The 20,484-nt window shown below is 38.2% G+C and overlaps 1 protein-coding gene across 6 annotated transcripts in view; it reads left to right on the top strand.

Moving 5' to 3' along the window:
- Positions 1–500: 500 nt before the first annotated feature.
- Positions 501–20,484, top strand: part of RALYL (RALY RNA binding protein like) — a 708,596-nt gene continuing 688,612 nt past the window's right edge. Inside the window, exon 1 of one of the 6 annotated variants that reach the window (XM_060610811.3) lies at positions 501–715. The gene's annotated coding sequence lies outside the window, so the exon portion shown is untranslated. The other 5 variants (XM_060610815.3, XM_060610814.3, XM_060610808.3 and 2 more) reach the window with 5 other exon arrangements.

The following is a 20,484-nucleotide window of genomic DNA, read 5'->3' on the forward strand; positions in this document are numbered from 1 at the left end:
CTGGGCTCCCGCGGGCTGCGCCACCGCCTCACTTCTGGTGCACGTCTCCCCCTCTCGACCGCCAAGTGCTCACTCCCTCTCAGAGAGCACTTACACAATGGACTCACTTGTTTCCCTTGAACCTCTCCTTTGACTTCCAGCCCCAGCCCACAACTTGAGCAAGAGTCAGGCAGGAGCCTCTGCCATGGAGAACGGAGGAGCTTGGAAGCACGCGCGCACAGGCAGACGAAACAAACAATGCTTGGTCCACGAATGAATAAATTAACGACACCCATGCCCCCACCCATTGCTCTGCAACCTGCAGAAAGAAACCTGGAACGGGGTTTCCTAAACGAGAGATTTTGTTTTGTCTTTCAAACTGCAAACATTCTTCTCTGGTGACGGCAGAAGAGATGCTGTCCGTTCTGATGGCAATAAAGATTGACGGTGGCTTTGCCCGTGACAACGCCCCCAGTATCGCGCCGCGCCAGGTTCCCTGAGAACCGCGAGGGGGAAGTGCAGATCCAGGGGAAAGGAACAGCAGAGGCAAAGGCAGCTTAGGAGGGATGAGAAATGGGCACTCAGGGAGGAAAAAAATAATGAATGAGTTACATAGGGTTTTAATAGTGAAACTTCGGGAGAGAAAGGGGTGGGATCTCTTTCCAGGTAACTACCTTCAAATAAAAAAAAAAAAAATAGATGAATGCATAAGGAAGTGGCAAGCAACAACTTTGAGGTGAGCAGCAAGTTGTTCACCTCCTCTTGGGCGTTGTATCAGCACGCCCAGGGCTGCCCCAGAACACGCGCTCCCCATCGGAGGAGGCGGCGGCGGCGGGGGGCAGCGGCAGCAGCGGCAGCAGCAGCAGCAACAGCAGCAGTAATAGCGGCAGCGGCGGCACAGGCGGCGGCAGCTGCGCGCCTCCGGCCCAACCCCGCTCCGCTCCCCCTCTCCCCGGCGCCCTGCCTGTCTTGCGTGTGCGTGTGCGTGTGCTCAGCCTCAGCGTGAGGGGCACCTGCTCGTCTGGGCTCACAGCGGAGGCAGCCTCGCCGGGAGCTGCCGCTGCCGCCGCCACTGGTGCTGCCGCTCTCAGGCGCCGGGCTCCCAGTCGCCGCCGCCGCCGCCTCGCCGCCGGAGTTGGGCTCCGTGGGGCTTCCCCCCTCGCAGCCTCGGTCCTTCCCGGCTGCCTGCAAGTCAGCCCTGCTCCGAGTCACGTGTCAGTGCCTGAGGCAGAGACTGAGAGAAAAAAACGCGCTTCATTCCTTCTTCCACCGCCATACTGTATTTTATACTAAATCTCATTTTTATTCCAACATTTTACTCCCGCTCGGTGAGTACCTTCTCAGTGGCATTCTTGTCCTATTCTTTTTTTTTTGTCCTTTTTTTTTGTTTTTTGTTTTTTTGTTTTTGTTTTTCTTCTTCTTCTTTTTTTTCCACTTCTTTGATTATTGTTTATATTTGGGAAAGCTGGAGGAGCATGGTTTTGAGCCTTTTCCTGAATCCAAGTTTTTCTAGCATGCGATGGTTCTGTAGACAAGGCGCTGTGTCTGGGAGTCCGTGGCGACCGTGCCCGCCGGGAGCGACTCCCAAGTCCAGCAAAATATGCAACTGGTTTTATGGAAAAAACGATGTGAAGTATGGTGCCTATTTTTTTTTCCTTTGTAAAAATAAAAAGCATGTTTCTAACTCTTTTTTTTGCATACTCTTTTTCTGATAAGATTTTTGTATAGGTGGGATTTTACGGCAGTGTTTACAAGTTTGTGGCTTTGCAATACTGGTACAAACCACTGAGCAAAGGCATTAATTTTCTATTTTTTGTGCCGTTTTTGGAAGCCGGTGAGAACAAATTCGTTTTTTCCCTCCTGTTTTTGACACCCATTGATAACATGAAACTTTTCTTGCAGCTGGTTACTGGGATAATTTTTAAGCAAAATACTTTTTTCCTCCTTTATATTAACTATGACTTTTGCACATTTGAATTTTTTAAAAACCGAGATAATTTTATGATAGATATCCTGATATCTATATATTATCCCTTCTTCCTTCCCCTTCCCTCCCCGTAAATCAATTTTCAAATGATGGCAGTGGAAGGTTTTTCTGGAAAAAAAAAAAAAATGAAGTGCGGTTTGGTTTCCTTGTCAACGGAGGATGAAGTGAACAGCTGAGCAGCTCGCAGAGAGCAGGTACTTGGTCCCCTTGGAGGCGTTTCCCGGGTTTGCAATGGCAACACTGGTCCTGGCAAAGGAAGCTGTGTGTGTGTGTGTGTGTGTGTGTGTGTGTGTGTGTGTGTGTGTGTGAGAGCGCGCGTGTGTATGTGTGTGTACGCGCGCGCGCGCGTCTTGGGCAGTGTCCGAGCCCGCGGTGGGGAAAGCCGTGCCGGGAGCTAGGGAAAGCCAAAGTCCGTTCCCTGCCTCGGGATCGTTTTTGGATGTGCGCAAAATACAGTCCCTCCCCCGGCTGCGCCCAGGTCATCTCCGCCGCGGGCGGTGTCTGCGCCGCCGCCGGCGCCGGCTGGGGACGCGGGCCCTGTAAGTTCTCCGAGGGCCACTTGCAGAGCAGGAGGGGCGAGGGCCGAGGACGCGGCGCGGGCCGGCTGGGGCGGCCCCTCGGAGCGCGCGGGAGACGTGGGGAGAAGTGGCGGGGGCAGCATCTTCCGAAGGGGGCTGGCTCCTGGCCACGCGGGCCGGGAGCTCGAGACATTTCCAGATCCCTGAGGATGGCCCCAGCCCCAGCAAGCTCAACTCCTACTCCTCCTCTTTGGCTTGAGTAAACAACGCAGTAGGTCTTTCCCAGCCCGTTTTGTCTGTTCCGAAGGGTTTTGCTTTCTTAGTGGTGTTGTCTTTGGATCTTTTCTTATCTGGTTGTGTTGCTTTGGTTTTAAGTGCTCTCTGGCGTCTTCCAGGGGATGGGGAAATAGTTACTTTCAGTGATGGTCAGTTGGGTTTAATGTTGAGGACGGGACTGTTAGTTTGAATAATTAGACTACACCCCTAAGGTACAAAATAGCCTTTTACTTAAGTTTTAAAGGGACAGAACCACCTGATAGTGGTTCCAAAGGTTTTGCCCTGAGAACTGGGCACAGGGCAAAGGGTAGGGGTTGGTGATGGTGTGATTTCGGTGTATTGGTAACATTACAGTACTCAGTGTTGAAGGTATTCTGTGGAGTTTAAGATATTTTATGATTGTTCTGTTACTTATTTCTAGTATCATCTAGCACAGCTTTTTGGAGATGTACCAGTTGGTAATAAAAAACCTTTTCTGCACTTAAGCACAGTGACAGAATCTGCTGGAAAACTTGCTGTCCACAAAAATTTCTTGTCATACTTTAAATCTTAAAATCTGGAGGGTAACTATTATTTAAATGATTTGACTTTTAAGCTTTGATGTTCTTTTCCCCCCCTTAAATGAAAAAATTCAGCCTTAAATTTGTTATGTGTATATAATTTGCATTCTGTTAAAGTAAATCTAAAGTAAATGAAATAACTTTTTACTTCTATGACTAAGTTTTCTTCTAGGTTATCTATAGACAAAACTAATTCCACAATACAAAAGGGCCCATAAAAATGGGTTAATTACATACACTTTTGTGGCTTTTAAAGCAAATATTTTGAAGTCTGTAATCTCAGTTGGTGGAATGAAAGTTTTATGATTATATTTATTTACTCTCTGTGGTGAAAAAGTTATGAGTACAAATGATCATTTATCTGTAGAAGAATAACATTTATTGCAATGTCTAGAAAGCTTTTTTTAAAAAATTCACAGTGCTCTCTTACTGGTCTTTGGAAGTTGCAGTGTGAGTTATTTTTATACTCAGGGTAGCTTTTTCTGTGAAGAAAGTCCTGTTGCATTTATATAAACAAGATAGCTCATATCTTGTCTGTGGACTATCAGACTTGATATCATGAAGGGTATAGTTCTAAGATGTGACACAAATATTATGTTACTAAGCTTTACATTTTGGCGTGTGTGTGTGTGTGTGTGTGTGTGTGTGTGTGTGGCGAGCACATTACTAAAATGTAGTCTTCCATATGGTTTAAATAGCAAACAAAACATTTAAAAAGCCACTTCAACATTCTGTGTTATTTTATCGCTGTTATAATGTATATAAATAGAAGTGCTCGTTTATTTAAAAATGCAAGCTAATGCACGTGTACAATATTTCTTAGGTTGTATGTACTGTAAATCATTAAGTTATTTTGAATGAGAGAAACGGTGAGTGAAAAAGAAAAAAACTTGAATAATCAAACCAGAATTTTCATTGCTGCCCTAAGATGGGGGCTATTGGGTCAAAAGATGGGGGCAGAGCTTGTACTGTACTGTATGTAGGATGTTTACAAATGAGATTGACACTATAATGGGGCAGAAGAAGATGGCCACAGGATTTTAATGTGGAACAAATACGTAGTTGTGCTTTGCATTCTGTAACTAAGGATCATATTAAGAACCTTTAAATCATGTTAAGTTTTCATTTATTTAATAATCATAATTCATTAAATTTCATATTTATGTTAAATTCTATGACATGAAAATTTTTGAAATTTCTTCTTTCATGAATCATACTGGGAAGTGTACAACTCTTTAAACTGATCACCTATTCTATGCGTGTTTTGGTTTAAAATCTTTGAATGTAGTATCCTAGAGTTAGCACCGCCTACTGGCTTCTCATGGAAAAATAATATTGTTCTTCCATTTAGTAAGCAATCCACCCGGATTCTGATCAACTTAATCATCCAGATTATTTTCCACTGCTTTCTGAGAGGAAAAAAAAAATTTTGCAAGGAGAAAGGGCTTGGGAAGTAAAGATGAAGGGTGAGGGTAGGAAGACACATAAATTAAATTGGTTATTGGACCGTTAGCTGACCTCGAGTATTTTATTATTTGTATCTTGGCAAAGAAATCATCACAAAGGTAAAAGAGCCTGTTACATTTCCTAGAACTTTTCTGTGGGATGCCAGAATTTGGACATTCTTGAAAAATCCTGGATTGTTGAATTAATTTTACAGTTTCTGTTCCAGTCTTGAACATTGTAAAGAAACCCCCCTTTGGAGTGTTGTCTTGAGTGTGTGGTTTGTCCAAAAATTTTTGAATAGAGTTTTCATAATTAAAAATAAACATTTATTTTTTTCCTTTTATAGTTATCCTTACATGATTAAAGGCAAGCAAGGAGCACACTGATTTTTTTTTTTTTTTTTTTTTAGTATTCATGAAGCAGCCACACCGTAGTGATGTTATGTAGATGGGGGGAAAGTTTCAAACATATTTATAAAGGCACTCTTTATATTCTTAACCACAAAAGTTATACTGCCTTTAAAAAGAAGATAGCCAGTTCATTTTCTCTAATTATTATGAAAGGCTGTTGGTTAGAAGAGCTACTGTATTTATGCAAGCAAATGATGCCTTTAGACTAAAAAATAATGAACTAGAAAAGTAATGCACACACATATGCCAAAAATATTGTATTTTCTTAGTTAAAAGAATCATGTGCTATGTGAATAACTGTTTCTTAGGTACAGTAGTCATTTTTTAATTGAGCTTATATGGTATGAAGTGTGTGAAAAAGCTCCAATGTTTGTTACATTCTTGAAAGCATTCCTCTTGAGTAAGAGTATGGTCTGGACTTCTTTACTGTTTGCTGGTATTGTAAGCAATTATACAGTGCAGCGAATCACATAAAACTCTACACTGGAAGTAGAAGAGAAGCAGATATTTAGAATTGTTTGCATGATGAGAAGGAAATTGAAGAAAGCATGTTATTTCAATTTAATTTATATATTCTGTCTGACTTTTGAAAACTCTTGTTTTTAAATGATAAGCTGTGATTTTAAAATCCAGTTTTTTCGGGGCGCCTGGGTGGCTCAGTCGGTTAAGCGTCCAACTTCGGCTCAGGTCACGATCTCACGGTCTGTGAGTTCGAGCCCCGAGTTGGGCTCTGGGCTGATGGCTCAGAGCCTGGAGCCTGCTTCCGATTCTGTGTCTCCGTCTCTCTCTGCCCCTCCCCCATTCATGCTCTGTCTCTCTCTGTCTCAAAAATAAATAATAAAACGTTAAAAAAAATTAAAAAAAAAATCCAGTTTTTTCTTCACTTCTTTTATCACATTGCCATTAAGAGAATTCCATTTTGTGCATAAAAACTGCAATCGTGATGAATTTTATTCCTGAAACTTGTTTATGGAGCTCTGGAATGTAATTAAAAACTAATTTAAAAAATTCCTCACTGCTCTGAAGTTATTGTTATTGTTTTCTTATTCTTTCATATTATTATTATTTGCTACTTCTAGTGACCTGCAAATGTGCCTTTAAAATCCCATTTTTGGGATGCTTGGGTGGCTCAGTCAGCTAAGCGTCTGACTCTTGATTTCAGGTCAGGTCATGATCTCATGGTTCATGGGTTTGAGCCCTGCCTCCGGTCTGTGCTGACAGTGTAGAGCTTGCTTGGGATTCTCTCTCTCTCCCTTTCACTCTCTCTGTCCCTCCCATGTGTGTGTGCTCTCTCTCTCTCTCTCAAATAAATAAAATAAACTTATTTTTTTAAATCCCATTTTCATAATTCTGTGTGATGTTTTAAAATATAATAAAGTCCTCCATAGTAATTGGCTGTGGCAACATAAACTTTCACATTAATGACGATAATGACAATTACTTTCACTACACTTTGATTTTGAGGATAATTATTAAATAAAATTTAGTTAATAAGTGATTTCTGTATGCACACACAGCTAGTCCACATTTAGCAAGTTTTATAGAAATATAATATTTATCATTTTTATTTTTATTATTTAATTTTGGTCTGTAGAAGAGATATATCCAGCCATTGACAACCTCTACTACTTTTGGTTATTCTCATAGCTTTTAGATTTTTAAGGAAATATTGGGGCATTTTTTTGTTGTTGCTGTTCATTTGTTTTGTTAGACTTCTGTTAAATAGCAAACTTACATTATGGTTAATTGATTTTGTGTTTTTGTAATTCTCTTGTAAATTTAAAGCTTTTTGTTTGTTTTGCATTATCTTGCTGTTTTCTGGGGCTGAAATCTGGAGTATATAGAGGTGCTGATTTCATTTTCTCCATTCCAAGTTGCAGAGAAGGCAATGGGAGAACTTTAGTTAGTGTTTAGGATAAATGTGTTCTGGACTGTCCTTGCTGGGGTCATGGCTGTAAGATTTATTTCTTGGGCCATATATAAATCGAAATGGAGAGAATTATGGTGGAGAACATGGGAACCCTGTCCTGATTTTCTGAAAGATGCAATGGAATGCATCACTAAGCAGCCTCATAATAAGGGAAAATTAGAAACTTTATTTGCATAAATATGTAAAGTTACAGCTAACTTACAAATTTATCTTTCTATACATTTTGCTCTGAATAATATAGCTGAATATTTTGTTTAAACTTTAATTGTGGACATTAATTGCATTCATACAGAATCCATGTGTATAGATACACATTTTGATAGTCAGATGCTAAATTATAAAAGGAACCACATATTTTTGAGTCAGTTGGGAAGTTGGTAGCATATTGGAGTAGGGAGAGTCAACGTTTTCATTAATCAAGATGAGATGGCGAGAAGAGTTAAGACTAACATTTATTGATGTGTCAAATGAATGCAGTTCATTTGTTCTGCCGTAAGTAATATCATTATTTTATATTGAGGAAACCGAGACTTACATGTAACTTCCTTAAAGCCTCACAGGGAGTAAAGGCACAAGTGAGAGGAATGTCTGAATTGACACCATTATGTCCCTCCTTCTGTATAGGGATGTTCCATTTGCAGAGAGGAGTTTGTTTTGTTTTAGCTAATCTGAAACAACTGGTCTCTATTCTTGGTACATATTTTAAAGTTACTGTAGTCACTTTCAGTAGTGAGTGCTGTGGCCAGAAATAATAGAAAATGGCACCATTTACACAGAGATATTTACTGGTCCCGAAAGGACCTTTAAGTAACCATAGCATCACAAATCTTTCCACAACTCTAGGATTTTCTGAAGAGAACCCAATCATGGAAACTTGTGGTTCTGTGATCAGGACAGAATTAGATGGTTCTATGTCTGTGGGGCTTTGCAGAGGACCTGGGGAAAAAACTCAACAAATACTGACTTACTAAATTTAAAATGTAATTTCTACTCAAGGGTTTTGCAGTGTGAAGTGGAAAATTAGTCTTTTGCACAAGTAAAACAGAACTACTGATTTCCATAACACAGCAAATCTATAAATACAGGTGTCTCTTCTGTCTACCAACATTTCACTATCAACATCATCTTCACCTCAGAATTTCACTGTTACACATATTTGGATGTGACATTTTTTTCAAGCTCGTTTAATCTATTTGTTAATAACATAAAACACATATAACTGCCAGATGTTATTTTAGGATACTGTTTTTAATTGCCTCTTCAGATGTGTGAAAGATCTTCCATTATTAAATACTTTCCTTGGAACTTAAAAAAGTGAATATTTTTCTTCCTTTTTTTTTTTTTTAAATGTTTATTTATTTTTGAGACAGAGAGAGACAGAGTGCAAGTGGGGGAGGGGCAGAGAGAGAGGGAGACACAGAATCCGAAACAGGCTCCAGGCTCTGAGCGGTCAGCACAGAGCCCGACGCGGGGCTCGAACCCACGGACTGTGAGATCGTGACCTGAGCTGAAGTCGGACGCTCAACCGACTGAGCCACCCAGGCGCCCCAAAAGTGAATATTTTTCAATAAAGAATGGAAAACATAAACCACAGTGAAGGCAGTGTGAATGAATGTGAGAAAATGGATTGCAAAGATAATGGTAAATCTGCAAGTCCATAAAAATAGTGGATTTGAAGGCCAACGCCAGAAGGATTCTCAAAACCCACCTTTGTGTTTTGGAATCTGGATAACTTGAAAACTAGTGGTATAAAACAAAACCAGAAAATAAAAATACCTAGAGGAGAACCTGACTTGGTGGAGAATGGTTCAGCTTTGGACATATCACTGATTTGAAGTTCCAATATTAACTCTTGGATAAAATGACCAGTGTGCAATGAAATTCAGCTCTAAAGTTAGAAAACACACTGAAAGCTAGAAATAGATAGTAAAAAAATTATCTACACTAAAACTTTAGAAGGGAATAACTTCTCCAAAGGCAAAAATTTGGGAAGCACCTGCAGTTTTTCTGAGTGTATGCTAAAGGGTCTGGTTAAAATTTAAAAAAAAAGAGGAAGAGGAGAATACCCACTGAAGCTTACGTGTGTGTGTGTGTGTGTGTGTGTGTGTGTGTGTGTCTGTAAAGGAGAAGTGTTGTTCAGTAGGGCTAATGCTGAATAGACTTAAAGGAGGGTGAGGCTTGAGGAGAAGGTCCTTGAATCTGTGGTTAAAATCCATTAATTTTAAAAAAGAAATAAATGAACTTGAACAAATATAATATCCTGGATATGATGTGACAGCATCATGAAGAGATCAGTTCCCAAGATTGTATGTGACTTGTGTTTGTGTGTGTGTTTGTGAGTGTGTGTGTGTGTGTGTGTGAGACACAAACTCAATAGAAAGACCAGTAAAAAGTTCCTAGAAGTAGATACATTGATTTTGAATTAAATATAGAAAAATAAAAATGCAAGGATATCCAGGATAAATACCAAAAATGAGAGCGAAGAGGGGACTAACCTATCATATGTTAAATTATACTGTAAAGCTTTTAAAAATAAATATATTCATTAGCTCTGTCTCCTGAAGAGGCTTCTAAACAATGTCTCTCCAGCAGCAATGAGCACACTTAGTGCACAAATTATGGTTTCTAAATCCCATTTCCTACTCAAGGGGACCAGAGCTTTTTAGAGAATTGGCTGCTTCTAGGTCTGGGCAGAAAAAGTACAAGATGATCCTGGGATATCTCATTGTGCCAGAAAGTAAGGAAATGTCCAAAGATGAGTAAGATTGTATCAGCTTTATTTATAAACTGTAACTATAGATGAGAGCCTGATTGAAGGGCTTTCCAGTTGTCGAATTTCAATTAATTTGAACATCAGGTGGGGCGCCTGGGTGGCTTGGTCGGTTAAGCGTCCGACTTCGGCTCAGGTCATATCTCACGGTCCGTGAGTTCGAGCACCGCGTTGGGCTCTGTGCTGGCAGCTCAGAGCCTGGAGCCTGTTTCAGATTCTGTGTCTCCCTCTCTCTCTGCCCCTCCCCTGTTCATGCTCTGTCTCTCTCTGTCTCAAAAATAAATAACGGTTAAAAAAAATAAAAAAAAAATTGAACATCAGGTGTTGTTGGTTTGCAACCTCAGGTTTTTTTTTTTTTCTGGGTGAAATTTGAAACTGGCCCCTTTACTCAGAGGGTAAGGAGAAACTGAAGCAAGAGGCACATTTGTCTCGATTGTGACAGTTTTAATAAGAAGAGAACTTACATTGGGTGGCCGCAAGACAAGTCGATTTCTGTATCTATCCACCAGAATCTTAAAAGTTTATATATAGGTCTTAGTAGATCCAGTCCAGATGGGCTCAACAACACATTATCCTCTTAAGACTGTATACTTGAAATGACTCCTAGTGTAGGAACAGTGTGTGGAATGTACATCTCAAGGACGGGAGGAGGTAAGGAGCCTCTGACTGCATGGGTCCAGCTTGAGGGTTAACCAACTGTCTTGTCTTCTCAGTGGTCTACTCCAGTAAGAGTGACTGTAATGGATTGTACAACATTGAATGAGCAGCACCTGGGTGACTTAGTTGGTTAAGCATCTAACTCTTGATTTTGGCTCAGGTCATGATCTCATGGTTCATGAGATCAAGCCCTGCATTGGGCTCTGCAATGATGGCACAGACCCTGCTCAGGATTCTTTCTTTCTCTCTCTCTCTCTCTCTTTGCCCCTCCCCTGCTTATACACACATGTGCTCTCTCACTATGTCTCTCTCAAATAAACATTAAAAAAACATTCAGTGAAGTAAAATCTGTAAGTCCATAGTGAAACTCTTGAAAAAAAAAAAAAGAAACAATGCTGACAATAATCAAATGGAAAGAAATGGTTAGCCTGTTTTTCTAAGGAGGAACTCTTCTTTAGTTGATGAGGGACCAGTTCTGTACAAAATAATGTGAGTTGATTCATGTAAGAAATGCTAGAAATAGAAAATTACTATGTATAACTCCCATTGAAATAAATGAGTCAGGAATCATCAACAGATGCTAAAATCATTAGGTAAATGTATGTTGGGCAGACATATTCTCATGGTGCTCAAGTATCACTTCTTAATTGCATCTAGCCGTTGTCTTTTTAAATAAGTGATCAAACCTAGCTTCATTAATAGACAGCCTGATACCATAAGCCTTCTGATGGATGCGATATTAAGTCTCTTTCTGGCCCCATTTTTGAAATATTATTGCTAGAATGTTTAAGCTGAATCTAATAAACCTGTTTAAACTTAACTTTCAGTTTACAGAAAAATACAGGGAAAGAGGAGCAGGTTAAACTAAACCATGAAGAGATAATCAGACAAATTTCCTAGGTTTAGTATCCTGCATCAAACATTCCAGGGGCGTCTGGGTGGTTCAGTTGGTTAAGTGACTGACTCTTGATTTCAGCTCAGGTCTTGAGCTGGGTCCCGAGTTGGGTTCTACACTGGGTGTGAAGCCTACTTAAAAGAAACACACAAAAAACCCCAAAAAACCATACTAGATATGTGGCCTAGTTTCTTCCAAAGTCACACTATGGTAGGGGGAGTTTTCTAGATTAGAAGAGAGTGAAAGATAAATAGATGCAGTGCATAAAGCTGTATTTGATCCTAGTTAAAACAGCAACAACAACAAACAGGCTCAAATCTTGGTAGAATTGGGAAAAATTATATATAAGCTAGATAAATGACATTATGAGACGCATGCCGCATTATTTAGTGATGAGTGCCATACATTCATGCATCATCATGAAATGTGTGGTGTTCATGTGTAGCAAATCATTTGTTAATTTTTATTAAGTTTATTTTTGAAAGAGAGAGAGAGAAAGAGAGACTGTGTGCACGAGCAGGGGAGGGGCAGAGAGAGAGGGAGAGAGAATCCCAAGCAATATTTGCGCTGCCAGGATGGATCTCACCAACTGTGAACTCATAACCTGAGCCAAAATCAGGAGTCAGAAGCTTAACCAACAAAGAGCCACCCAGGTGCCCTATCATTTTTGAAATTTTTGAATGCATGGAGTGATTATGCAGATTTCATAGTATTCTTTCAAATTATCTGTTTGATTTTTCTTTCACTTAAAATGTTGAAAAGTCTATTAGTTGTCATTGACAAAAAATACGTATATTACAGTTAAATAGAAGCAGAAAGAAGGCCAGTTGCCCGTGTTTGAGGTCATATAGGGTCTTGAAGACACAAAACCAAGAAGTAAATGAAGTTTAAGGCTAATTGTGGGACTAAATAGTACTCAAGGGAGTAATATTATTGAATGAAGAGTATATTGTTAAGCCAGAATAAAAGAAAATTTGCATATTTACTTTTTTCGGGTTGGAATCCCCTGGCAAGAAGGGATGGAAGTATAAGGAGGTGGGATGGTAATTTTCAGGAGCAAGTTTCAGACTGTTCTAAGGAGGTCCGTGTGATCAGTACTAGCATAAGAAGATGTTCACATCTTAGAAAAGGAAAGAAATTGAGTCAGGTTATTAGTTAAGTAAGGAATTCCTTATTTGTGTAGCCCTGTACGCAGGATGGGGATTCAGTAGTAATAAGACTAATAAGGAGCCTGTTTGCCAGGAGTTTGGCATGTAATGGTGACTGTAGTCTTCTCAGGTAAGTGCGAGGTCATAGGTTCAGATGAACGGATATGGGGATAGGAGCTTGGGGAAAGTAGCAGAGAATATGCAAGAGGTCTGTAAAAAGAATCTAGACCCATAAGGAGGAAGTTGGCAAAATTAACAATTCTGCACATTTTAGTCAACACAATTGCCTCACTTTCTTGAGCAGTACTTAGTCTGTAGTCTGAATGGGTCTAGCAAACAACTGAGGTTTGCTTGGTTAGAAGATTAGCAAGGCACGCATGATGCAAAACACAGAGCTGGGCTTTCTAGAGATAGTATGTTGTAGAACAGAAGGGCCATAAATCTGGGCTGGGTAGGGGGGCAAGGGCAGCTCCAGGAGATGAATAAACTAAGAACAGGTAAGAATTGAGAGCCTGAGGTCAGAATGAAAACTAATAGCAAGTTTACTATTTTTAATGGAATGAGAAATTTGTAAGGATGGATGTCTTTAGTCAGAGGAGAATATTCTTCCAGATTTTGAAAGTGGAGCAGAGTCCAATGATGAACACATTTTAGAGTTTGGGAAGGCATGTGGCTAACTAAGGCAGATGCTGCTGATACTGAGAAGTTAAAGTGTTGTGAGGAGAGGCTGAGTGTTAAAATGTAATTTAGAGAAAGATTAAAAAAATTTTTTTTGATGTTTATTTTTTTGAGAGACACAGACAAAGTGCAAGCAGGGGAGGGGCAGAGAGAGAGGGAGGTACAGAATCTGAAGCAGGCTCCAGGCTCTGAGCTGTCAGCACAGAGCCCAACACGGAGCTTGAACTCCCTAATGGGGAGATCATGATCTGAGCCAAAGTCAGATGCTTAACAGACTGAGCCACCCAGGCGCCCCTAGAGAAGGTTTTTTTTAAAACCATAATTGCAGACAGGGAAAAAGGTGGAAAGGAAAACTTTAAAATGTGATAAAAAGTGTCAGAGACATTTCTAGAGGTTTATAGACAATTGATGCCTTCAAGGATTTTTTTTCATTTGTGTAGGATTTTAGTCCTCTCTTTTGGAACTTTAAGAAAAGAGCTGTAGGTAAGCAATGTTTGCATTTATCTTGATTATATTTGATTGGAATATTCAGGTAACACAGAAATAAACCCTACAATGGTTATTGCAACCCAAAGTTCAATTTTGTAAGGAAGTTACTGATCAGAACCAGGGAAATGAATATAGGATGCTACAATGAAATACTTTCTAAACATAACAGTAAATGATTCAGATTTAAAAGAAGGCACAGCGTGTTTGTTAATATATTTTGTTTTCTAGTTGAAGCTTTTTCTTTAAGTCAGAAATCCAGTTATGTAGATAGACAATAGCTGTTGTTACTGCTAGTTACGTGGCTGCAGCAGCTACAACCTCATTCCATTTATAGATCATTCCTTGTGGGTTTAGACTCACTGCTAAGTGCTTAGTCCTATTGTACCTCATCTTTGTTACACCCTGGAAGAATATATTATTATCCCAGATAGTAATATTTGGGAAGAAATAGAAGATCAGACAGATGACGTGTCAAAATTGCTGTCAAATGTCTGACGGAAGATCTGAGCACAAGCCTTTTTGTTCCACACTTACACCTCCATGCCTTGTTTTAAAAATGGAGAAAAAGAGATACTTGATTTGTATATCATCAGGTCAGTGACATTTGTCTAACAAAATACACACTCACCTCAGCTCCCTGTATATGGAAGCTTAAAAAAAAACACAATGCTTTCATTCGGAGCTAGGCAATTGTGAGATTTTAAACATTTGTTCATTCATTCTACCACTATTTATTGAGAATCTGTGGCATCTAAGTGAGGTTTAGGAGATTTAAAAAAAAAGCCTAAGAACAAAAGACACTGAACGTATCCTCATGAACTGACAAATCTACTTGAAGGAAACGGTGCAAGTGAAAAGTGACAGTGATGAAGTCATCAGAATTAAGAAAATTACAGATGATTACTTATAGTTACTGAGATTTATTTATTTTGAGAGAGAGAGAGAGAGAGAGCGAGCAGGGGAGGGGCAGAGAAAGAGAGAGAGAGAATCCCAAGCAGGCTCTGCACTGAGTCCAAAGTGGGACTTGAATCCATGAACTGTGAGATCATGACCTGAGCCAAAGTCAAGAGTTAGACGCTTAACGGACTGAACCACCCAGGCTCCCCTAGTTACTTCAATTATTAAGGCACCTGAAAAACTTGGAAAGCAGTGCCTCTCTCTTCTTACTTGCAGTGACTTTGCAAGGCCCTCCCATTGGGAAATATGACATTACTCTCTTGATACTGTGTCTGTAGTTAGGAATACGTGAGCCTGAGCTCATACAGGGGAAATGTATAGCGGGAAAAGTAAAAGGGCCAAGGAAAAGAACAGTATAACAAAAAGATTTAGAGACGGCCATCTGGAAAGGAAATTGGGAGATGAAAAGGAATGATAGACTTTTGAAGAAAAAAGAGGTCAGCAATAAAGAGGTGCAGTTGATAGGAGTGTATGACTTTGTATTCATAAATGTTTTGTTCACTAAAGTAGAGTTCATTGTTTGGGAAAATGAATTTTATTTTGAACTATATTGAGATTACTCAAAATTTCAAATAAAAATACCTTATTAGAAACTCTTAAATGCTATAAAACATATAAAATGAGTTCAGAAATATCAATGCATTTAGATGTTTTAGGTGGACAGCAGTATACAGTTGACCCTTAAAAACACAGGTTTGAACTGTGCAGGTCCACTTTTATGCGGATTTGTTGTTGTTGTTGTTGTTAAGTTTTTGGAGAGTCAGAAGTCATACACAGATGTTCAGCTGCACAGGAGTCTGTGCCCCTAACCCCTATGTTGTTCAAGAGTTAGCTGTCGTTTTATTAATAATTTAGATTAGTCAACCAGTCGTATGAACATAATTTCTGTTTAATTTCTTAGCATATTCCATCATGGTTGTAGTTTTTATTTCAGAATTGCTAGATCTTCCTTCCTTATTCCAGACCTCCCTCCTGACATTGTCGCAACTGTGGAAAAAAAAATAACAGAAAAAAGAAGGTGTCGAAGGGGGGAAGAGGGCAATAGAGGAGGAGGCCAGCAACAGTATGGGGAGACAGTCCCTAGATCAGTACTGCCCGCTGAAAGCCAGCCACCTTGCATAACTTTAAATTTTTTAGAAGACCCATTCAGAAGTAGAAAGAAACAGGTGAAATTAATTTTCATAATATGTTTATGTAACTTTATATTTTATGTAATTTTATAAAAAATGATCATTTCAACATGTAATCAGTATAAAAGTATTTTTTTAAATTTTCTACTTTTTTTGGTGTTAAGTCTTTGAAATCCAATGTGCATTTTACATTTAGAGCACAGAACTAGCCAAGGTTAGAGTGCTCAATAGCTACGTGTGCTCGTAGCTATCTAGTATCTGGAGGGTTCAGAAGTCTCAGGACGATGTCATGTTTTATAATTTTTTGATGTTTTGCATTTACCAGAGATTAGCCAAGATATACTTTGAAATACTCTCTGATTGTCTCAATTTTAGCCTTCACTTTTTATTAAGAATCTAAATTGAAATCTTTTGAAGTTCATTCCTGCTAAAAAGCGATCTCAAAGTATGGTCAGTTGGCTAAGGAATAATAATATTTGTCCAGTAAATATATTTCCTGACAATTTGCTTTTTCACCATTCTGTGTGTCATGAGATACTCTATGATGTATGAGAATGGAAATTTCAATGGGGAAGAGGCAGACAGTGATAAATTCCCTAAGAGGTAAAAATAAAGTTCAGGGTTAAAATGGTTTCTGATTTTGTATGAAATCAGAAGATTAATTTCTGTATGTAATTCCACTCACAAAGTATGACTCATAATTTAGTGAATAAAGTCAAACCAGTTTTAGATGACTATATATAGAATGACACATTATTTGAAAAGAACACCACAAGTTTATAGAATATTAAATAATTTGTGTAACCTCCAAGATTAAAGTGAGTTAGTATCTTTGGCTAAAACTTGTGACTCATCAGGAATTTGATGGGGAAATATGAACATTGAGTGTTGATCCATCATCTCTCATTTTTTGGTTGTTTCAGAGGTAAGCCTAGGTCAGTATACCCTTTACAGGTCTTCCAAGGTGTGTTCTTGGGTGATTGAGAGGGATATGACCACATGAATGTGTGTGAGTGGGTAGGGGAGGGAATTCATTTCTCAAGAAATGGCATTAGGTATCTATTTGCCATATAGAATCAAATTAGAGGAGTAGCTCTCATTCTTTTTTGCCCATTCTTTTTGATGCCATGTTGCTTTGTCCCTAAAAGAGGCACGCGTGACATTATTAATTTAAATAAATTTTACTATAAGATAGATTTCTTGTTTTTGATACCCCTGAAGGGAGTTGGAAACACTCAAAGCATGCTAATTCCAGATTTTTGGGTTCTGAGGTTTTGACTGAATGCGCCATGGTTTTGATTCAGATGTGTAATTGCAAAACAAATTTATTTCAAATTAGTAACGAGCCAGTCATCCCTTTTTCCTTCATGGCAAAATATTATTGTGAATTTGGTATTTTTACTTATCTAGTGAGCATTATATTGGTCTGTCTGATCTTCAGTTAGAGATTAATCCTTAGTTGTTTTTGATCTTTCTGTGGTAAAGGAGAAGCAGCTTAATCATATCTATATTGAAATCCCATAATCTCTGATTAGGTTTACAGTATACCTAGGAAAGAAGATAGGTTTAGATTTTGTTACAAGTGAAAATAAATGGTTTGGCCTTATGATTTCCTTTAATTGGTACAGAATATTATTCATTCTGAAAATCTAAATTTTTAATTTTACACTTCATTAGATGATTTCTTCCAAATAGCTAAATTGATGCATATATTCTCAAAATGTATATTTTCTAAAAAATGAAATCAAAATGAAAAATGCCCAAAAAGTCTTAAAAGGAAGCATTGTTGTTGCGATAGTATTGATGTTGAAATTTTAATCAGACACTAGTGAGCAGATTCAAAATTACATCTTCCTTCTTATTCATACTGTAGGGTATATATTTTTTCAGTTTTGTTTAAATAAGTAATGATATAATTTCTAGTAAACATTAGTAATTGTATACTTGTATAAATTATACATAATACATATAAATGTTTATGTGTATACTACATAATATGTACAGTAAAAACTTTTCACTTAATAATATACTTCTCATAATATTATGTATAGTAAAAACTTTTCACTTAACAATAAACTTTAAACACACTGTCATCGACTATCATTTGCAATATAATTTTAATGGCAGTGTAGAATTTCACAGTATAGTTTGCTATACCCCACTGTGAATATTTTAGTTGATTCTCTTTGCATTTTCTTTTGATTTTTATTTCAAATAATGTTTATTCCCATACTTCCATCTTTCTGTGTTTGTTTTAGTACAGTGTTGTAGCATTATGTGCACTTTTAACTTACATTAATTCATAGATTTTTTGGTCATATATTTAGTGAAAACACAAGCTGAGCAGTTATCCATTATTCAAGGAATTTGTCTTCTTGTCCAACCTTGGTAGAAAAACTGTGTTGGATGGATAAAGAAATTGTGGTTTATATACACAATGGAATACTACTTGGCAATGAGAAAGAATGAAATACGGCCTTTTGTAGCAACGTGGATGGAGCTGGATAGTGTTATGCTAAGTGAAATAAGTCATACAGAGAAAGACAGATGCCATATGTTTTGACTCTTATGTGGATCCTGAGAAACTTAACAGAAGACCATGGGGGAGGGGAAGGAAAAAAAAAAGTTAGAGAGGGAGGCATCCAAACCATAAGTGACTCTTAAAAACTGAGAACAAACTGAGGGTTGATGGGGGGTTGGAGGGGGTGGAGGGTGGGTGATGGGTATTGAAGAGGGCACCTGTTGGGATGAGCACTGGGTGTTGTATGGAAACCAATTTGACAATAAATTTCATATTAAAAAAAAAACATGTTGGACTTAGGATAAAAGAAAGCAAATCACATGTAAGTAGTGTATAATCTATTTAAGGTATTTTCATGAGCAATTTTTACATACCTTTCATGATTACTTTGGAACCACTAGGAAATAGGTTATGCAGTTGCATTTCGTAGAATATTTTTCTTGCATGGGCAATAACACTGTGAACTTCTAATTAAAAAAATTTCCAGACTGTTTAAAATTTAAAGTTTAAAATGTTATAATGATTTCTTAATAGTTCCACCACATATATGTGTACTGATTTTTGAGTATTCTGGTTGCTTACCAGCACAAATAATACTTTTTAGTAATACACCGCTCACATGTGGAAGTTACTCAAAACATATAAAATAAAAACAGTATTACATGGGAAAGGAGTAGATATCAGTACTTTTTGCAGTTGTAAATTAATTTATTTCCGACAACATAACAAAGAAATGTTAATTCTTTTGAAACAGAAACCATTGGAAATCAGAAGGATGCTTATGCCATTTATCATTTGTCACTCAGGTGAACTGGGCTTTTTACCTGCCATAAGAAGAGTGCCTGGTGCTGTGAATCTTTTCTAGAGAAGAGAAGCTGTACATACGTAGCCTCCTTTTGAGTCCTCCAAAGTTGCCAGGATGACTTAAGTTTGCAGGAAAGAACTAGAAGCATTTGGTGTTCAGTTTTTTGTTTTCATTTTTGTTTTTTGTCTGTTGTGTGAGTCACAGCACAGTTGTGAAAAGTACAGGAAGAAAATAATGATTTTCTCAGCAGATTGTTCTAAACTAATTTTAATGGAAGTTTTCAAATGCTTTTCTTTCACTTACTCTTGGGTTTAATGAGGGTTTTCTGCCTTCATATTGTTGATGGCAATAGTAAAAAATGATGCTGCTCAAAGTAGTCTGTGGCCTATTTTTTTTAATGTTTATTTTTGAGAGAGAGAGAGAGAGAGAGAGAGTGTGAGTTGGGGAAAGGCAGAGAGAGAGAGGGACACAAACTCGGAAATAGGCCCCAGGCCCCAGGCTCCCAGCTATCAGCACAGAGCCCCATGCGGGACTTGAACCCACAGACCAGGAGATCATATCCTGAGCCGAAGTTGGATGCTTAACCAACTGAGCCACCCAGGCACCCCAGAAGCATTTTATTGACAGACAGAATTATAGCTCTAAAAATTATAGCTCTAAAAGAACTAATAAGGAAAGAGGAAGCACAAAATATTTTTTTCTTTTCAGATGAAAATATCTGGAAAATACTGATGGATTAAAATCTGTAAACAATATTCTATGATTGCCTTAAAGTAAACAATGAAATAAGGTCTTAAAATGTTTTTTCTTATTTACAGAGAGACACATTTTGACTCCATTGGTTTATGTTGAATGCCTACAAACTTGCATTGTAAATGTGCCTGTTCTTACTGCCTGCAGGTTCTGCAAGTATGTTTACATATCCCTGATTAACATCAGTTTTACCTAAATCAAGTTACTTTTCTTTTTCTTTGTTTTTTGTTTGCTTTTACAAAAATGTTGTCTCACCATAGTATGTTCCCCAAAGTACCACTTTGACATTTTGCTTTTTAAAAAATATTTGGTGAATTCTTAAATGTATCTTTTTGGTGCATGCCATATGTTCAACTCCTGTCTCAAATTTCTTCATAAAGCTTATGTGATTATTTCTGTAGTCATTTCCAAAAATAACTTACTCTGAAGACATGATTTTAGTAAGCAAAAACAGTGTTCATGGTGTTACTAGGTTTAAATAATATATAACTGTTTTTAATGTGTATTTATTTTTGAAAGAGAGAGAGACACAGAGACAGAGCACGAGTGGGGGAGGAGCAGAGAGAGAGGGAGGC

Source organism: Panthera onca, chromosome F2 (assembly GCF_046562875.1).
Source record: "Panthera onca isolate mPanOnc1 chromosome F2, mPanOnc1 haplotype 2, whole genome shotgun sequence".
Lineage (NCBI taxonomy): Eukaryota > Metazoa > Chordata > Mammalia > Carnivora > Felidae > Panthera > Panthera onca.